At 36.8% G+C, this 20000-nt stretch overlaps 1 protein-coding gene and 1 long non-coding RNA gene across 3 annotated transcripts in view; one reads left to right on the forward strand and one right to left on the reverse strand.

Annotated features, from left to right (window-relative positions):
• RFX3 (regulatory factor X3) overlaps positions 1-20000 on the reverse strand; it is a 128349-nt gene that overhangs the window by 89558 nt on the left and 18791 nt on the right. The gene's annotated exons all lie outside the window — the stretch shown is intronic.
• LOC136788897 (uncharacterized) lies at positions 1395-18403 on the forward strand. 2 transcript variants are annotated; one of them, XR_010827449.1, is made up of 4 exons: positions 1395-1533; positions 1715-1872; positions 5708-5813; positions 18231-18403. It is a non-coding gene; the product is annotated as an uncharacterized lncRNA (long non-coding RNA). The 2 variants fall into 2 exon arrangements; XR_010827448.1 differs by lacking the exon at positions 18231-18403 and having other exon boundaries at positions 5708-5876.

Below are 20000 nucleotides of genomic sequence, written 5' to 3' on the forward strand. Positions count from 1 at the left end.
ACAGGATTTATGTCCCCAAAGCTTTCCACCTCTCCAGCAGCATAGTAAAAGAGTTTGAAAAGATAAGGTAGTACTGACATTTCTGCTGACCTGCCATTACTACAAACATATAAGAAATTGAACACTTGGCCATGGTTTAATTCATGAACAGAGAGACTTTATTAACAGGTTATGATGCATGTGAGTCACTGGTCAAATTGTTCCAGGTTATTTTTCCATTTCCTTGAAAGCCACTGTCCACTCTCTGTTCTACCACTGCTGTAGGCCTGGGTAGGAACACTTCTTTCTTCTGCCTCCTCAGATGGCCAGCTGGAGCTTTTTAGAACGTTCTATAAGGACATCGACCTACGGATAAGGAAACACATATAACACAAGCCTGTACCACATCATGGTATAAGAAGGAGCTGTAAGATTCCCCCTAAGCATTGGGCAAAGGGAGCTCCCATCAGGACTTACTCTTTCCTCTGAAACTTACCTGGAAGAAGAGTTCCTGATTCATGAGCCCATCAGATGGTTCTTCTGCTTTGCACAGTCCTTTTAGGGATTCCCACTGGGGCTTCTCCTTACCGTCCCCCTTCTCCCTCCCCATCCCTCAACACATTCTTGTAAAGTTGGCATTTTGTTCTGGATTTCCACTTCTGCAGACAGCAATGCCTGTGTCTCGTAGCACAGTGCAAAGCCCCACAGCTGCATCAGCAGTAGTGCATGGCCATCCTGGCAGGCAGTTTGGTGCCAGCAGCAGGGCTTCTTAGTCCAGGACTGGGCTCTTCTTTGCACATGGCCCAGGATGCATGGGGGCCCCCGATGGACCGACTCCTAGGACAGGTCCATCGGCCCTGTGGATGCTCTCACTTGGTTGTGCCCCTCCAACCTCACCACAACCCTCTGTGTCCTCTTGTCCCTCCCACCACCCCAGACATGCCAGAACTTCCTCATTTGACTTGTGGAATGGGGCCCCCAGCCATACTTTATCTCAGAATTTAATTTATATATTTAAGTGAATTTAATATTCACCTTTAAAGTTTAATTAATTTCATTAGTCCTTATAATGAACAGTGTTGCACATTTTCTATGTGCATTTTTAAGGAGAGAGATTAATTTTATGTATCTTTACACTATATATATAGTGTAATGCAATAAACAATACTTCTATAAAGCTATATATGTATACGAGGTATATCAAAATATAAGCAGACATATTTCTACAGATGTGTGAAGTGCTCTATAACTAGTTTTAATACGAACATACATACGTATGAGTGCCCATATACATTTATGCAGGTGGCAACTTTCTGGCCCAACAGAAACTGGCAGCCAACCAGAGAATGCTCTGAGGTCACACGGCTTTGATGACATCAGCACTGGCAGCCAGCTGCAGGGCAGGATGAAAGCATGCGCATTATGAGGTTGCCAGACACGACGACCTCCTGCCATGAAATGGTGGACAGAGCGAAGCGTAGCAAGGCCCCGCACCTGTGGTGGGGAAGGGCCTCCTGCTCCGCTCTGCTTTGAGGATCCAGCACTGACAGAATGGTGACTCCACGGGGCAACGAGGGGTGGGAAATGGTTGGTGTGAGCCCAGAGTGAGGGACTTTCGGGCAAGCGGAGTCTGTGCAGATGGGACCAGGGTGCTCCCACGCCCAGCACAGGTTGAGCCCTGGCCTTGTGCTGCTCCCCACCTCGCCGGTGGCCTTGTCCTTTTATCGGTTTTCAGAATGGTGCATGGTGCTAGCGGTACAGCTTGTCCTGTTCTGCTCTGCTTTGGGTAAAGCATGAAGAGCTGCAAGAGCTCCAGATGGTCCCTGGATGCTCTGTACCAAGTTGGCGAGTCAGCAATGACAAAACGGTGGCTACGAGAGGCAACAAAGCAGGGTGAGATAAACCATTATGAAAATTTTTAGGCAGCATATTAATGTTTGATAAGAATTTCAGTCTGTCTTTTCCAAAGAACTTCCTATGGTCACTTGATACTGAAAAAATTGCTTTTAAATGACAATCACTTTAAAAAAAAAAAAAACACATTTCCATTGACTTGCAACAGATTACTATTAAATTAATTGCACAGGTTACAAAACAGTCATACTGTTTTTATTGTTTTCTGTTTTAGCAAGACTCAAGTTTCTAAGTTTTTCTAAGCAAGAAAATAAATAAAAACTAATAAATAAGATGAGTGACTTGAACAGGAAGTACACAAGCAGTATACAAAATGCAGATGCAGAATCTGACCTCAAGTAAATAGAGGTATACTTCCTTTAGCTAGCCATCATAAATTAAATAGTTACTGTTATCACACATCCTGTAATAAATGTCAAAGAAAAATTCATTCAGGAGTTAATATACAACAAAGTCACAGTGTATTAACAGTTTATCATAACAGTTACTGAGAATTATAGTCTAACTTTTACATGAAGATTACTGTATCATTACGATAATGAAGTGACTAAAAACTTTTTTGTGCATTAGTTTAAGATTAGCCGTACATTATTTGGAGCATTACATTAGCAGAGCCAGAAAGCCGACCCAGAAAATGGGAGGACGAGGCAACTACTAACGAATGCATAATCCTTCAATTCAAAGATGGCTGCAGATCCAAACCTAGTGAAACAGGCAAGGAACAACTGTATCATCTATAGTATGCCTTTTACACTAGACAACATGAAGTTAATTTTATTGAGATTCTTCCAGCTAGGAGAAGAAGAACAAAAGCACAATAAAATATAAAATAGCTTAAAAGATGGTTTGATTGAACCATTGAGTTTCAAACATGTTCACTCACTACTAGTAATTCATGGAGACCGCAGTCTTCTCAAAGCTTAGACTCCACCCGAGTTTGCAATTCACTCTAACATGATATAGTGAGAGCTTCAAAACAACAAAGAATAATGCTGGGAAAGATTTAAGTAATCTCCACACCTGATTTTTAATTCAATAAGAAGAAAAATAGCTAATAAATAAATAAAACAAAAAATGGCAGAAAGGAAACTACTACTACTAATGAGAACATAAACAAGGAAAGTGAAAGTTAATGAAAGGATTGCATCTAATCTCATTAGGAAATTCTTTTGGATAATGTAAATCTCATGCAACAACAACAAAAAAAAATCAGAAGACTTAGGACCTTTCCCTCTCTTCCCACCCCAAAAGGAAATAGAACTACTTTGGTGCAACACCTGAAATTATCATCATGTAATCAGGAACACAGAAACATAACCATCATTACAGAAAAAAAAAAAAAAAAAGTTTTAAAAGTTTGATCTGCTTTTTGAATAAGTTTTAAGCTTTGCTTTCTTGCATTGTCTAACAATGATAAGGATTAACATTTGGGAAATAAATGGATAGATTAAGAAAGACACTGATAGTCGAGTTCCAAAACAATTCTTGTTGACTGATCTACGATAAACAATTTTAGCCCTCAATTCAGTCTTGTTTATTCCTTGTTGACTAAGCTATTGTCAATTTTGTGTATCGTTTCCTCAATATAAATAGGGGGAAAAAAAACAACCATGGAATAAGCATTGAAGGAAGAAAAGATGGTGAGACAAGACTCGTGTCTCTTAAATACTAGTAATTTTGTTTCAAATTCAATAACTTAAGTGAGAGGCTAAATCACAGTATGAATTTATGTTGAGTGTATTGACAAACTTTAAAAAAAAAACATACTTTTGAGAAAAACAATTAAACTAATACTTGAAAGATCTAACTAAGGATTAGCTAAGAGTAAGTACGGTCCCAAATGGCTTTGGGTACTTAGGCATAAATAGCTTGTTCTGGACAAAACAGAGAACAGACTAAGTCTCTAGATTAACATGCTCATTTCTGGATCTTCTTTCCTCATCAAATAGAAGTGACACACATTAGAGATAAGCATACAATTTATAAAAACATGTTAATATAAATCAGAACCATCTTTCACAAAATAAAACTACATATCTTGAATTATTTCCTATCAAAATGGTATGTCGTTGATATACCACTTTATATCCCATTGCCTTCCAGATTACATATTTGGATTAGTTGTGAAGTTAATTGGTTTATTTCAAATTGGGTTAAAATGTATTTCAGAATGTAAAATACAGAACCTCTTCTCTTTAATTTCCATTGCTGGTGATGCCAACAAATTTTGAACAAGAACTCCTTTTTGAAAAAAATATTTTAGTCATTGTTGTATCCATACTAAAAGCAACTGAAGTGGTAATCACATTTCAAAATTAAGTTCTGAAGTGTTAAGGATTATACATTTAGGACAATTTTTTAGGTTCTGCAACATGGCTTTTTCTTGTAAAGAGGAATGTGACTGTCAATCATTCCTTCTCTTGCAATACAAATATGCTTTGCAGCTTTTACTTGTCACTCCCATTACATGTAATGTAGGCAGCTTAGCACTAAATCAATTTAAGAAACTGCAGAATTTAAATACATACATTATTATTATGATGACAGAAAAGGCAATGAATGTCTTGCAGCTCCATTTGCTTTCTTTGTTAAGGAAGAAAAAGCTAATTACCTGCAGCTGTCAGCCATGAAGACCTAGACCTATTTAAATCAACATTAGCCTTGGACAAGCTAAAATATTTGTCACATTTAAATTCCATTTTTTCCCCTTCCTGAAAAGCAAGATTTTATTATAAAACAATAACTGTACATAGAAAAGTGAACAAAAGCACGAGACATAAAAACTCTAAGGATTTAATTTTTCAAAAAACATTCCCTATATTATTTTAAAGATGTATGTGACATTCAATGAGAATTACTCATTATTTCACTATTTTATGTAGAATTTTGACAGTTGTAAAGAAACTCTATGTATACAAGAACATAATCTAAAGTCACAAAAAATTGTTGTTGCAAAATTATACTTCATGTCGCACTGCTCAATATTTTTAAAAGGCTGTGAATCTCACAAAAATGTAAATATTAACATTTATATTTAAATTCAAACTTCAAAGAGAATCCTGAAGTCTTGTAGAACTATGAATTATATGTAGAATGTTTCTTTTATAAAGTTTTAAGTCACTCACCCAAGATGTGACCTTTTAAGACTTGGTTCTTTACTGTCTCCTTCTATCACAATCTCTTCTCTTCAGGCAAGTATAAGAAAAAAATGGACAGGGGGGACGAGGAAATGGATGGATGATAAAAGCGTACATTCTGTTCTTATTTTTCTAACTAGCTGAACTACAGAAACTGCCATATCTAGAGCTTTAGGGAAACCTTATTTATTTTCCCTACGTTTTTGTCAAAAACTGAACATGACTCTATTTTATAAGAATCTATCTAAGATATAACAGTATTGAAATTCTATTCCACTATTCCTACCTGGAATGTTTTGATACTGTTCCCCATTTCTTTCCCACTGTCATCTATAGCACATAATTTATCAAAATATTCCTTCTCAATTCTCTATGCTGTATTTCAAGTCTGCCCAACTGTCTTCAACTTCCCTTGTGTATGCTTCCACAATCAGTCATTGATTACCCTTCTTCCCCAACAAGAATCTTCCTTTTTCAAGACCCTGTCATATTCAGTCAATTGTCAATATAGGATATTATCTGAATACAGTACTGCAAATGAATGGACCAATTTGTCTATCAATCTGCCATTTTTAAACTTTCTTAATTTGATGGTATTTCCTATGAAATTAGCTGAAGGTTTTTTTTTTTTTTTTTTTTTTTAATTCTTTCAATTTCCATCGATACCTTCACTTCAGATGAAGATTTACATCGCACAGAGAAATGAAAATTACAGGAAAGTTCCCGATTTCCATTTATAAAGTGAATCTTTCTGGCACTCATTACAAGGAACGTTGGCTAAAGGTATTTTGCTTGACACAGATTTGCCAAAATTCATCATTTACTTCTACATGTTTTTTCAGCCTGCTCATCAGCAACACTGTCTAGAAACCTCACGGATTACAGTGAACTATCATTCTACTGGCATGCATATTTAGACATCAAATTCAAAGCTTTTAAACTTCATATATGTGAAGAATCTTACACCATAAATGGAGAAAGTTAATCAAAATCTTGATGTGTCCAAAGGAAAAAGAATATCAGGAAGATTTAAAATTAACAATTATATTATTTTTAAATATAATTTAGATTAGTCTACATTTGTATATAGTGAGCAGGTTACCTTGTATCAAACACAAATGTAAGAGTCTAAAGTCTCTCTAGATCATACAGTGAAATGAAACTTCAGTGCTTTTGCAGGACAACATCTCGATTCCAGAACAAGAAATACTTTTTCCAGCTTTTTTGCCTTCTAAATTTACATACATATTTCAAACTGACTGGATTAATTCTTGCTGAAACACTCAGTAAGAGGAATACAGACTAAAATGTTTAATTCCACAGTGGGTGAAATGAAGGCAAATAGTACAAGCAAATTTTAAGTGTTCTTTCTTATCCAAGAATTTTATGACTACAGAATACTTCCAGTTAGACATTCAAATTCATTTCTATGTTACATAAATTTTACCAAAATAAAATCTAGACATATCTCTTTCAAAGATTTCTGCTTGGTTTGTTCTAAAAGAAGTTAAAGTAACATTTTAAAGGTTAGTATTATAAATCATAGAATCATCAAGGTTGGAAAAGACCTCCAAGATCATCTGGTCCAACCATCCCCCTGCTACCAATATTACGCACCAAACCATGTCCCTAAGTGCTTGCTACATACAACCTTTCCTTAAAAACCCCAAGGGATGGTGACTCCATAACCTCCCAGGGCAACCCGTTCCAGTGCCAGACTACTCTTTCTGAGAAGGAATGCCTCCTCATTTCCAACCTAAACCTCCCCTGGCACAACTTGAGGCCATTCCCTCTAGTCTTATCGCTACTCATCTGCAAGAAGAGGCCAACCCACAGCTCCCCACACCTTCCTTTCAGGTAGTTGTAGAGAGCAATAACGTCTCTGCTGAGCCTCCTCTTCTCCAGACTAAACAACCCCAGTTCCCTCAGCTGCTCCTCATAGGACTTGTGTTCCAGGCCCTTCGCCAGCTTTGTAGCCCTTTTCTGGACACGCTCCAGGGCTTCAATGTCCTTGTAGCAACTGGCCAAATGAACTGAACTACATATACTCCGCTATCTTGATGTGTATATTATAAGAACGGTAATTACAGATTGCATCTTTTCCTCTTGGTGATCTGCTTATAGAAATTCAGAAACCAAAGACTATAGGAGATGAGGTCAGTAACAGAAGTTAGACTGACCAGCCTTCCATAAAAGCTTAACCAAGATTTAAAATGCTAGGAGGTTTGTTGTATTTCAGTTTTAAAAAACAAGAAGTAGAAAATAATTGCAGAACAATCCATGTAAGAAAAACAAACAAACAAAAAAAACCCCATAACTATTCTTTTTCAAAAAACAGAGGAAGAACTCATTCTAGAAATAAAATAAACAGGTCCACAGGGTGGCAGAAAAGAGACAAAAAAAGTTTTTTGTTTTTTTTTTTTTAAATAAATCATGAATGATACTTGCAGAAAAAATATCTAGTTTTAGTAACACTTTATCTAGTAGCCTGACAAAAAAGATGGTTAGGGATAAAAAATGAGGGAAGTACCAATTTATCCATGTGAGAAAAAGCAGTTAGGTTGTATATTGTAATGCAGTAACCACACAATTTAAGAATTCTTCCTACATAGTGTAGACATCTAGACATCTTGTTTAGTAAGTACAGCAGTTTTCAGAAGGGCACTCTGTATTACCTTTACAGTAAAAGCACTCACTCATAAATTCTAGGGTTTCTGATAAATTTTCATTACAAAACAGTGAATGTTATATAGTTTTAGTTTTACTTCTAGTTCTAGCATTGGCATAGTACTTTTCCAGTTCAGCCCAAAAAGATAATCAGGACTGCGGTCTAATTGTTTTCAAGCAAAGCAGAAAAAAAAAAAATGTTAACATAAAACTTAACATTTCCTAACTATATCAATCGCACGTCATCACCACCCTCATAGTATCTCAGTGATGTAAGTATATAAGTAGCACATAGGAAGCAAAGCAGTTACTCAGACAATAATCCCTAAACTATCATGGTATAAAAGCTCAAAAGTCCTTATGCTCCCTCAAACCACAAAAATCAACTGCAGAAAAATATAAGAGGCTAACGGAGAGATTTCACTTGGGAATAGGCTCCCCTATACTCATGTGGTTGTAAGAAGTTAGAAACTCCTTGCTTCTTCTATTACTACCATCTGTTATGAATACTTCATATATGTAGCAGTCTATAATTTCAAGTGCAGTCTGTATGAAATCTACTGAATATCTCATTCCTTTCTCACCTTCTAATGAATACTGATACGGACAGAACATTACCAAAACATAACTTGAAGCCACATGACAAATGCTTATTTAATTTGGATCGTCTGTTTTATTTTAATTCTATTTTGTGGCAGCATGCAGAAATTACTTAAAAACACGATATACCTGATCTTACTGAAATACGTTTGAAGATTAATTAAAAAAAATACTGTCATGCTTGTTCATATCCACATATTTCAAATGCTTTTGATCACACTGTTAAGTTGGTTATCTAGACATCAAGAAAAACTACACTGCATGTTCCACCACAGTGGTGATGCATTTGAAACTTATTTCTGACAATTCAACTAACGAAGATGTTGCTAAGTCAATTCCAGCAATAGTATCACTGAAGACAAGGAATAAATTTAGCTCTTCCTACACTACATTAGGATCAAGGACAGAGATAAATTTCAAAGATCTCTTTAATAATATTAGATTTTGAAATTTATGTATGAGCACATGATTTTAGAGACCTAAATACACTACCAATGTAGCTAAACTGTAGATAATCCTGGAAGTTCTAGTCAATGGAAACCACGTCATCTATTCTTGCTGACTTCATTTTAGGACCAGCTGTGGTTGCTCACTTCTTGTTCCAATTGAACTGCTGATTTAGAAAACTGCAAGATCATTACAGAAGGAATGCAGCATGCAGCATAATAAAAATAAAGACCTAACTCAGTAACAAAGATTTTGATTATTTTAACCATTTTACCTAGAATGCAACTAGTGTATTAACCCACTTGCTTTTCTCATATCTTTGTGGAAATTCACGTTCCAGAGAGTTTAGAACTCAACCCTCTAGTAGGTAATACAGAAGAGATGATATTCATCTCCAAGTGCTGAATTCTAAACTAACATCAGAAGAGTCTCTCTTCTTTTCAGCTCTAGACTCCAATAATATACACAATAATAATAGATATCTAATGGAACATATAAGTTTATGTATTTCACTAGCTTAAGGATAGAAAGGGAATTATAAATTTATCCAGTAAACATATTCCATTTCCTATTTTGCTTTTGGGCTAGAAAGTTCAGGAGAGCACTGGTTCATTCAGTAACAATCCTTGCTGAAGAGTTGGGATCTTTAAATTCCATATTCATCCTTCCCACATTCTTTCTTTTCATGACCTTGAGTATGTCACTTAGCCTGCCTGAGTTTCAATCTTCTCTGAAATGGAGACAGCTGTACTTCTCTCACACACAAGTCTGAAGAAATACACTGAAATCTCTGATATACTGAGATCCTATAGTAAAAACAAACAAAACAAAACAAAAAAAAAAACAGCATACAGCACATGAAGTAGACTATTCTCAGATTTCTAGGACTGGCACTACTGATTGGTACAATTGAGTCTTGACAGATACTTCCTATTGAAATATGCTCTGGCTAATGTTCAGGACTGATAAATCAATTCCCAAGTATCTTGTCATTTAAACTCAAATAGCCCCAGATGGATACAAGACACTGATAGCAATTATATAATCTGTAACACTTAGATACCCATTTTAAATCAAATTGGCAAGAGGAATAAGCTCAGTGCTGAGCAGCAGATCACTCAGTAAGACATCTAGTGACAAAGCCTCAAGTATGTTGAAAAGTTCAGTGATTTTTTTCCCATCAAAAGAGTGCAAATGAAAAGCAAGGAATTGTTCTACACAACTTCTATACAGGCAACCACTGTGCTCTCCTCTGACTCTGGCATTTAATCAGACTTAGCTCAATAGGTTTTAAAACTGATTAAAATTATTTAACTGACTAAGGTTCATGAAAACCAACCTATTACAGAGAATGCTATAGCTTTGTTTACTTGCTTATATTTGTCTTTTATTAGCAGTGGATAAACTGTTACGGAACAGTTTTAATAAACTGAAACCAAATAGCAAAACAGCTTTGAAAACACTGACTAAATCGTATCATGTTACATTCAGAACAAACCTCAATTTTCTGAAACTTTGATAAGTGAATAGTTGAATAAGTGAATGTTGTAACAGCCTGAGGAAAAAAAAATACAGAAAAAGTCAAGATTACCAGTACGTCTCTCTCTTTAGCCAGTATTGTGCCAGAACAGTAAACCTGATCCTAAGCAAAAGTGAACACTATAGATAGATATCTATTTCTTTTTAATGAGAATATACAAAAAGCCATTATGCTTCTGTGATAAGTCTATACAAACAACGGCATTAATCAAAAGCACAGTTAAAATATAAAATACATATTCCCATCCGCACACTGCATGTTTTATGAACTGATCAATCTGAAGGTACAGAATAAACCGTAAGTTAGTATGTTACACCAACTGCAGTTATTGGATTTTATAAACATAAAATCAACCACTTAGGCAGGAGTTTTGGAGAGTATGCTCCAAAGCAGTAGTTTCAATTTATAAAAAATATATTTAAGTTTTCAAGATTATGAAGACCATTTTGAAATAAGAAAAATTGTGGAGAGGAGAAGGGAACGGAGAACGGAAAGACCTACAAAAATCATCTAGTCCAACTGGTCTGATCACTTCAGGGCTAACCAAAAGTTAAAGTGTATTATTGAGGGCATTGAACACTGACAGGCATGGGGCATCAAACACCTCGCTAAGAAGCCTGTTTCAGTGTTTGAACACCCTCATAGTAAATATTTTTTTTCCTAATGTCCGGTCTGAACCTCCCTGGTGCAGCTCTATGCTATTCACACACATCCTGTCATCAGCGACCAGGGAGCAGAGGCTGGCACCACTTCCCCTTCTCAGGAATTTCCAGAGAGCAGTGAGGCCACTTCCTGGCCTCACTAGCCTTCAGACTAGATAACCCAAGTGTCCTCAGCCTCTCTTATAGGACATGCCTTCCAGTCCTTTTGACAGCTTTGTTGCTCTCCTCTGAACATGTTTGTGTATCTCAATATCCTTTTTGTAAATGTTGATCCTGGAACTGCACATAATATTCAAGGTGAAGCTGAACCAGTGCTAAATATAGCAGGAGAATCACCTCTTTTGACCAGCTGGCTATGCTGTGTTTAATGCACCCCAAAATGTGTTTTGCCCTCTTGGCTTCCACGGCACAATGTTGAGCCTGGTGTCAACCAGCACCCCCAGATCCCTTTCTGCTGACCTGCTACCCAGCCACTCATCTCCATGTGTCCAGCATTACTGCATCCCAGGTGCAGAATCTGGCATTTACCCTGGTTGAATTTCATGCCACTGATGATTGTCCAGTGCTCCAGTCTATCTTGATCTCTCTCTGCAAGGCATCTCATCCCTACAGGGAGTCAGCAGCACGTACCAAGTTAGTATCATCAACAAACTTGCTAAGGAGACATTCAATTCCAGCATCCAGATCATTGAGAGAAACACGACTGGCCCTAGGACTGTGCCCTGGGCAACACCATTGGCGACCAGCCACCAGCAAGATGTAGCCCCATTCACTACAACCTTCAGCTCTACCTTCAAGCAAGTTCACCACCCAGCATAATATGAACCTGTTCATCTCACAGTTGGAATATTTGTCCAGAAGAATACTGTGCGCGACAGTATCAATGGCCTTACTAACATCCAGAAAGATTACATCCACCACCTTCCCTTCATGCACTAAGCGGGTGCACTTATCACAGAATGAGATCAAACTACTAAGGGAGGACTTTCCCTTCATGAACCCACGTTGACTGTGCCTGACAATAGCTTTGTACTTTATATGGCTTTGCAGGTACTGAGGTTTGACTAACACATCTGTAGTTTCCTGGGTCTCCTCTCACGCCCTTCTTGTAAATAATAACAACTCTGGCTAGCTTCCAGTCAGCAGGGACCTCCCCAGATTCCCAAGACCTTTGGTAATTACTGGAGAGGGGTCCAGCTATAACCTCTTCTAACTCCTTCAGTACTCTGGGGTGAATCCTGTCAGGCCCAATGGATTTATGAACATTCACCTGATACAACTCATTCCTTGCAATTTAGGTGGCAAATCACAAATGGCAAGTCACTGCTCACTGTTCCTCCAACTCTGAGGACTAGGCAGCCCAAGATCCATCGTTAATATTAAAAACTGAGGCAAAAAAAATACATTACATTCTGGCCAGCTATTTGGCAAAGATGTACTTGACCCACTTGGTCAGGTGAATCCCATCAGCTCCCAACAGACGTAGCTCTCCAAAAAGCAGATCCATCATAGAAGTCAAAACCTTAACTATGGCACTGGCCGTGCGTTCACTTGTTCAGTTTATCTCCTCCTTCCTGAACCCCTTCCTCTGACCACAAAGATAGAGGAGAACATGATCTGTGCTCCTAATCCTTTTAACATTGCTTTGAGGGACAGTCTCTTTTGATGGTTCTGAATTGCCTTATTGCAGCATCAGCACACTCTTCCTATGAGCCAGCATGAAACACACATAACCTGATCCTCTTCCACCAAGGGCAAGTCTTCCTTGCTACAGGCTTCCTAACTGGTCCCAGGAATCTGGGACTCCTGAGCCCAGATCTTACCAATAAAAACCAAGATGAAGAATGCACTGAGTACCTGGGCCTTTTCCATGTCTTTTGCCACCACATCTCCTGCCTCAAATTGTACCCACAGAACTTACCTTCAGTTTCTAACATTTCATTCCCTCTTCTCCTTTCCACAAATTTCAATATTTAAGCAATCCTTGAAGAGATTGTTTAAGTGAACTTACTCCTTAAAATGGTCTGTTTTACCCTTGTGATCAAACTCACTGTGGTGTATGTAGGATTGTGACATCACAAACGTTTATACAGCTACAATGAGAATGATACTTTGCTTATATAACTCACTTTATCCACTTCAATCTAAACAATTCATTTTATCCATGACACATTCATTTCACATGCTGAAGAAGAGAAACAGAATTAAACTGACAAGTGCAGGAAAGAATTGTAGTGTGAAGGAAAAAGTGACTAACAGTACAATTTGGGATCCAAACACTAAACATTTAGGGAATTAGTACCTGGTATAAGACATCTTTTCAACATTACAGTTGTTTCATTTCAGATATTAAAATCAGCAATAACAAAGAAAACCAAAATAGTATTTGAATGTCTTTGGAAAGAGAACCAAACTCAAATGCATGTCATGATTGACATGTTAAGTTTTGATATGATAACTCAGCCATATAGTCTTAGGAAGCAGCTGTTGTTTAAAAGGACTGACATTTGTCCGAACCTATAACACTAATTTATTTCACTGTACATTAGTGCACTTATTTAATATGAGCAGTAGATCATATAGTAGCTCAGTGGGCAGCATTGTAAGAAGTAACCAGAATGATGCATAAGTGGAGAGCAGGAAATAACGATCACAAGCAGACATGCACAGATAACCTTCCTCAGCACAAAAAGTCAAGAAAATGGATTAAGATAGCAATTACTACTTTATAGCAGCTGTTCTTGTTTACTTCACATTTACACTGTCAAAGGCCAAAGTAAGGACTGTTCATATGACAGAAACCACAACCTCCTTTAACTGCAATGCACACCAGGAAACTTAGTACATCCAATCATGAATCGCACTCTGGCTCACACAATTTTTGGTACCCAGAAGAAACATGGTGACGAATTTATTTATTTATTCATGGCTTACAATACAATACATACACCTAATGCTATTTTCAAAAGAAGTTTATATATCTGTAAGAACACCATTCACAATTGAATTTTGCTACAATTACTGACAGTTGAACATAGGTTTCACCAGCATAAAGGAAGGTCAAAGGAAAGCCTACGACTTGGATACATGTTGATCATCTTACATCTTTGAATGGTTATTCCACCCATTCCCTAATTTCTACTTGGGTATAATGTTTTGAAATAATTTAAGATGTTTCCTGCCTCTGTAAGATCTTTAAATGAAAGTTTGTTTCTTAAGTCTTCTGCTCATCTGACTCCTATGGATAAAGAAATCACCAGTCCTCCCTTAGATTTTCATGTTATTCTCTGCTTAATGTGGTGGAAATTTAACTCACAAAGGTGCTAGGTATGCCTTGCTGCATTTTAAGACTACTGATAATACTTAACTCCTTACTCTCATCTATAAACCTCTACCCTGTCAAACAAAAAGAAATAAGGAAATTGCATATTACTAAAACAGGGAAAAGATCACTTCTTTCACATATATTGTGCCCTAGATTCTATAAACTATGCCATCCCAGAGGAAATCAGATGCCTTGATGCAATGATGATCCCAGATGAATGGACATGAGAAAATTACGGCTACTATGGCCAAACCATGTCAGAAGATCTAAGTCTCTAATGAGATAAATGCTTCTTCCAATAATGGTATCCAACTATTTTGAGCTAACATGGAGCGAGAAAGACACTTCCAGTGTCTTACAAAAAGAATTTACTGCCCCTATTTATCACCTGAAAAAGCACTGTTACTTATATTTTTATATTACATTTTGCAATGAATAACAAACAGATCTTCCCTCCTCTAGGTGCTTACGTTATGGGCACACAATGACATGTGAGGTTGTTTCTGTAATCAAGATTTTTCCTTCAGACAGTATAAGAGTTACATACCATTTCCCCTTCTAAGGTTGGTATGTTAAATACATAATGTTAAGTAACCAACATAATTTTTTTTTTAAACGAGTATCGTAACCCAACAGAAAATTTTGTCTCCATTAGTCTTTGAAATGTCATCACTTCTTAGCAACTGAAAAGCTAGAAATATTAAGGAGACTGTTTTCCAGAGAACTGGAATGAATGTGCATGCACGCACTTCTGCATTCTTTATGCACTTTTTTCTTTATAGTTTAAAAAGTAAAACTAAAGTAGATTCACAATTTATTTTTTTAGTTGCACAAATGTGCATTCTGAAAATCCTACCTCCTTTCAGGACATGTCCCAGGTTCGCAGGAAACTGATATTTGTTTTGTGTGTGTGTATATATATATATATGTATATATGCATATATATATATATGCATTTGAGTGACAGAGCACTGGAACAGGCTGCCCAGGGAGGTTGTGGAATCTCCTTCTCTGGAGATATTCAAGACCCGTCTGGACGCCTACCTGGGCAACCTGCTCTAAGGGACCTGCTTTGGCAGGGAGGTTGGACTCGATGATCTCTTGAGGTCCCTTCCAACCCCTACGACTCTGTGATTCTGTGATTTGTCCATTTCCTGTAACATTATTTATCACTTTTGAACTAACGGACATACATCTACCAACTTGAAAGTTCCATCCATCTCTTCAAAGGGTCATCGATAATTTTTGTACACTTTTGTCCTGTCTAGATAAATGCAGGGATGAATCACAGAAGCCTCTTACACCTACCTTTTCCAGACAAGCCACTCTAACTTTCAAATCTTCAAGGGCATATCACTAAGAGAGATACTGACATACACAAATATAGCTTCAATACTCTAATAGCATTCTGTACTTATATCTCATTAAGTGCTATGTTTATGTGATTTAGGCTCATTAAGTTGGGTCTTAAGTATTTAATTAAGCAGAAAAACAGCTCATTTATGTTCTTCGCTCTCCTTGGCAGATAATTGTGCCATAAATATAGTATATGATCCCACAGTGAAAATTGTATATGGGTAAATTCATTGAAGAAGAATACTATACATGCTCTAGTGGAACATAAATAGCAGCTGGTTCCCAGAAAATTAATTACATTCTGTAGTCATTCACAAAACAAGTACGTTTAATGCCAATATTGGTTTTCACTTCGAAAACATTAACTACAGGAAACTCATTCTTTACACATAAAATAAACTATACTTTTAAACATGCTGTAATTTTACAAAGCATTTCACTAGTACTACACAAACTACGTAAACTTTATTGTTTGTATTTGTTATTTTTGCTTTCACGGACTTTTTTTTTTCAGAATTAGTATCTGGCTTACTGTTTTATGCCATGCTTTTCAACATACAGACATTAAAAAGACACATAATACTTTCATCTTCAGCACAAGTGTGTTGACACTAGATCAAAATGAGAATAAAATACACTTACATGAAATGGGAAATTCTGGAAATAAAGTTGTACGTCAACAGTAGTAATTAAAAAAAAAATCTGGAATAAGCACGTGATGTGATGACATAACACATGGAAATTCATTCCATGGAATTCATAACTGCATGGAAATTCAGCTGATTCTATGAAACACCTTCTAGTCTAGAAATAAACACCAATGAAATACATAGTATTCTAGCTACATGGGAGAATAGATGGGAGTAGCAGAACAAGGATAATGACTGCAGTTCTGGAAACTAAACTGCATCCTTACAGAAACTTTAAGAAATTTTGAAAGTAATCTACATGATTTGGGAATTCATATTCACCATAATGAATACTGGATTGTGCTTCTTATAATAGAAAATAAAAATGCGTCAGACTCCTTGACTCCTTTGAATGTAACTACTTTACTAAATAAATATCCTTTAGGAAAAACACCTATATAAGGTATTGTCTAAGAATATAATAGTTACTTTGCCATATAACTACCTCTGAAATACATACAGCAAGTTATCAATCCACAGATTATATTTTAAAACTGTGGAGTTTAAATAAATTGATTTTCTGAATTAGGAACCCCATAGCAATTCAGAATGTTGTTCAAACTAGTGCTTGACTCATATCTAAATTAAAAGAACTCCCGTAACTGCAATTCACCAGATGAATATATCTCATGAGGATTCCAGTGTTAAATGATGTCAAAGGAAAACATTATGACATGAACAGTTATGCTGGAGGCTACACTAATCACGTAGTCAGATCTAAGAGGTCCATCAAAAAAAAGCGTGATTTTTCTTCTGTATTCTATATATATTTGTAAGAAAAGGAAAAATACTGTTGATCTACATCTCAATCTACAGAAAGAGTAGAATCCAGTAAAAATCCCAAGTCAAGTCAGTAACATCAAGTTGTTTACATTTTATGATTTTCTGTTCTATTCTATGTAGCCACTAGACAGTTGCCACTTTTGTGAGCAACTGAAGATATTTTACACCCTTAGAACTGCTTTCAGTTTTTCAGAAGACAATAGTTCCATTTTAATGGAATGTAAAAGGTTACAAATAACTAACTTGGGCTTTCAGTTAAAGTAACTGTCCTTTACCATGACAAGACTTCAACCACTCCAAAAAAACAGACAGGGAATTTAAGAAGAGTGTTTATCTAGAGTACAGTGCATTTACCTTAGCAATCAGTATTTCAATTTTCAACTCAGGCCAAAACACTTAAATTTAGATGTAATTATACTGTAATATATATATTACTATTCTGTAAGAAAATTTCTTTCACCCCTGATCACCTGCTTGCCCACATATTTCTACCTTTCATGCATCGCAAGTCTTGAAAACATGACATGCTGAAAGACTAGTACGACATAAAATGAATTTATCTAGCAACTACTCACTTTTATTCAGTTTTATTCACTGCCCCTTTTTACATAATCTTCACAAGACATTTCCAAACTTTTAAAAATAATGTTAGATTTATAATGATTTAAAGGAACCTATTTTATTTGCTTTGTAAGAAACACAGACCTTCATAATATAGATTTTTATTTTTAACAACTTGTCTCCAAAAAAAAAGTAGATGCACTGTTGCATAATGCCTGCTAGTTGAATCAAGAAAAGATAACAGAGCAAACAGTAAGTTCAGAAAAGCCTGACTATGACTAGCAACCACTCTCCAGTGGTAGCTGATACCACATGCTCCAAAGATAGACGCTGAGAATCCAAATAGTAGGGAGTTGCAGAGTAACCTCCGTTAGGGAAGTCTCTTTCCAACTTCACCAGTTCGAGCGTGATTCATTCTATTCCTTCCATAACACATATCTACTTGCATAGCTAGGGATTTCTGTGAAGTTCCTGTACAGATCAATTTATATTAAAAAAATGTCGGGATTTACAAGTCATTTAAAAATGGGCACTTGATAATCCATTCAATGTTTCTTTGTTTTCTCCTAGGTTTCAAACTATTACTTCAAAGTCAGTCACTCTAAGAAGCTTTGTTAGCACCAGAACTTTTCGAAAGTACCTTCATTTTGCAAAAAGATTTGCTGTGAGAAACAGAAACTCCCTAAATTCAGAATGGTTTATTATGAAAAGAAAACCATGACAACTGTTTGTACTCTTGCTTTATTATTACATCCGGCCTGGTCACTATTGGAAATTCAATCTATTATTGTTGCTAGGAGTCTGTTGCTACGCAACCTAAAAGGGTTATGCAGTGCTTTCAGGCTAAGAAGCGTTAAAAACCCCGCAGGCCTCCTCCTATGGTTCCACACAGTTTGTTTAAATAGATTAACACTCTTCTCAGTCAACCCCCAACTCCAAGCATATCCTTAAAAAAAAAAGTTACAATGACAGACTCTAACGATATAAACAAACAAAACCAGAAAAATTACACAAAAGCAATATATCTGATTTCTCCTGCACGCTACTGCAAAGTAAACAACATTTCCTCTCATTCATCAGTTTAAGCAGGAAGGTTACCTTCCACAAGTATCAAACCCCTTCAAAGTTAGTTTCAACTGCTAGTACAACGGAGTTGCACAATGTGGTCTATGCAGACAATTTGCAATAAACTTCAACAGAACAATACATTAAGTTTCATAGTCTGATCATAAAGTGGAACAACAATAATTTTAAAACGCCAAATAATGCCTAGTATTTATTCTCTATATTAGAACATGTCCAACCAACAGGCCTGTAAATTGAATCTGAGACATCACTGTCAAACTGAGTTCTTCTGTGTCATTGTCACCTATACAGATGCTGCAAGACAAAATAGACAACTAGATTCATCTCTGCAGATTGAGTTCTTTCAACAGCATTTTTGCTTATCTCTTGGAGAACAGCTAAGAAATAACATGAAGAAGAATTGAGTATTCTCTACTCTTTCTAATAATCTGAGGCTGTTCCAGCCTGCACCAAAGAACAAATTGTTCTGCAGTAACAGAATTAAGAAAGCCATGTTTTCTCCAGATTTGTGTTCTAATGGATCCATACGACAGCACACTAGCACAGGGTGTGAATGTTTGCAGACTGATTCAGCAGGCTGCTGGGAGTATAAACTGAGTAGTAACTGCCTTTTCTTCAGTGGTAGTTTACATTTTGGCTTACCTTTGCAAATAAATTAGCTTGTTGACATCTGCTTTTCTGAAACTTCTATCCCTCTTTTGAATATGGTCATACCAGGAAACAAAAAAATCAAACAAAAACACATCACTTTACGACTACAAAGATAAGGAAGAAATGTGATGTTCCAAAAGTTATTGGAAATGGATTGCGGCCTGTGGAGGAGCCCCCGGTGGAGCAGGTGGATGTGGCCTGGAGGAGGCTGCGGCCCATGGAGAGCCCCCGCAGGAGCAGGCCCCGGGCCGGAGCTGCAGCCCGTGGAGAGGAGCCCACGCAGGAGCAGGGGGTCTGGGGGGAGCTGCCACCCGTTGGGGACCAGTTTGCTCCTGGGGGATGGCCCCCCGTGATACGGAACCGTGTGGGAGCAGTTCCTGAAGAAGTTCTACAGCCAAAACCTAAACTGAAAGTCTTACTGTGTTAGATCACTGCCACTTGAAATATTTTTATAAAGAAAAGATCACTGCAATGTTAAGTGACCTGAGTGGCTGTGATCTCAAAGACAGCAGGCAGCTTGGAAAACATCAACAGAGATGCAGCTAAAAAAAAAAAAAATTATGCTGTAAAATAAAATAATAAATAAATAATTAAATTTATTTA

Source organism: Anser cygnoides, chromosome Z, assembly GCF_040182565.1.
Source record: "Anser cygnoides isolate HZ-2024a breed goose chromosome Z, Taihu_goose_T2T_genome, whole genome shotgun sequence".
Lineage (NCBI taxonomy): Eukaryota > Metazoa > Chordata > Aves > Anseriformes > Anatidae > Anser > Anser cygnoides.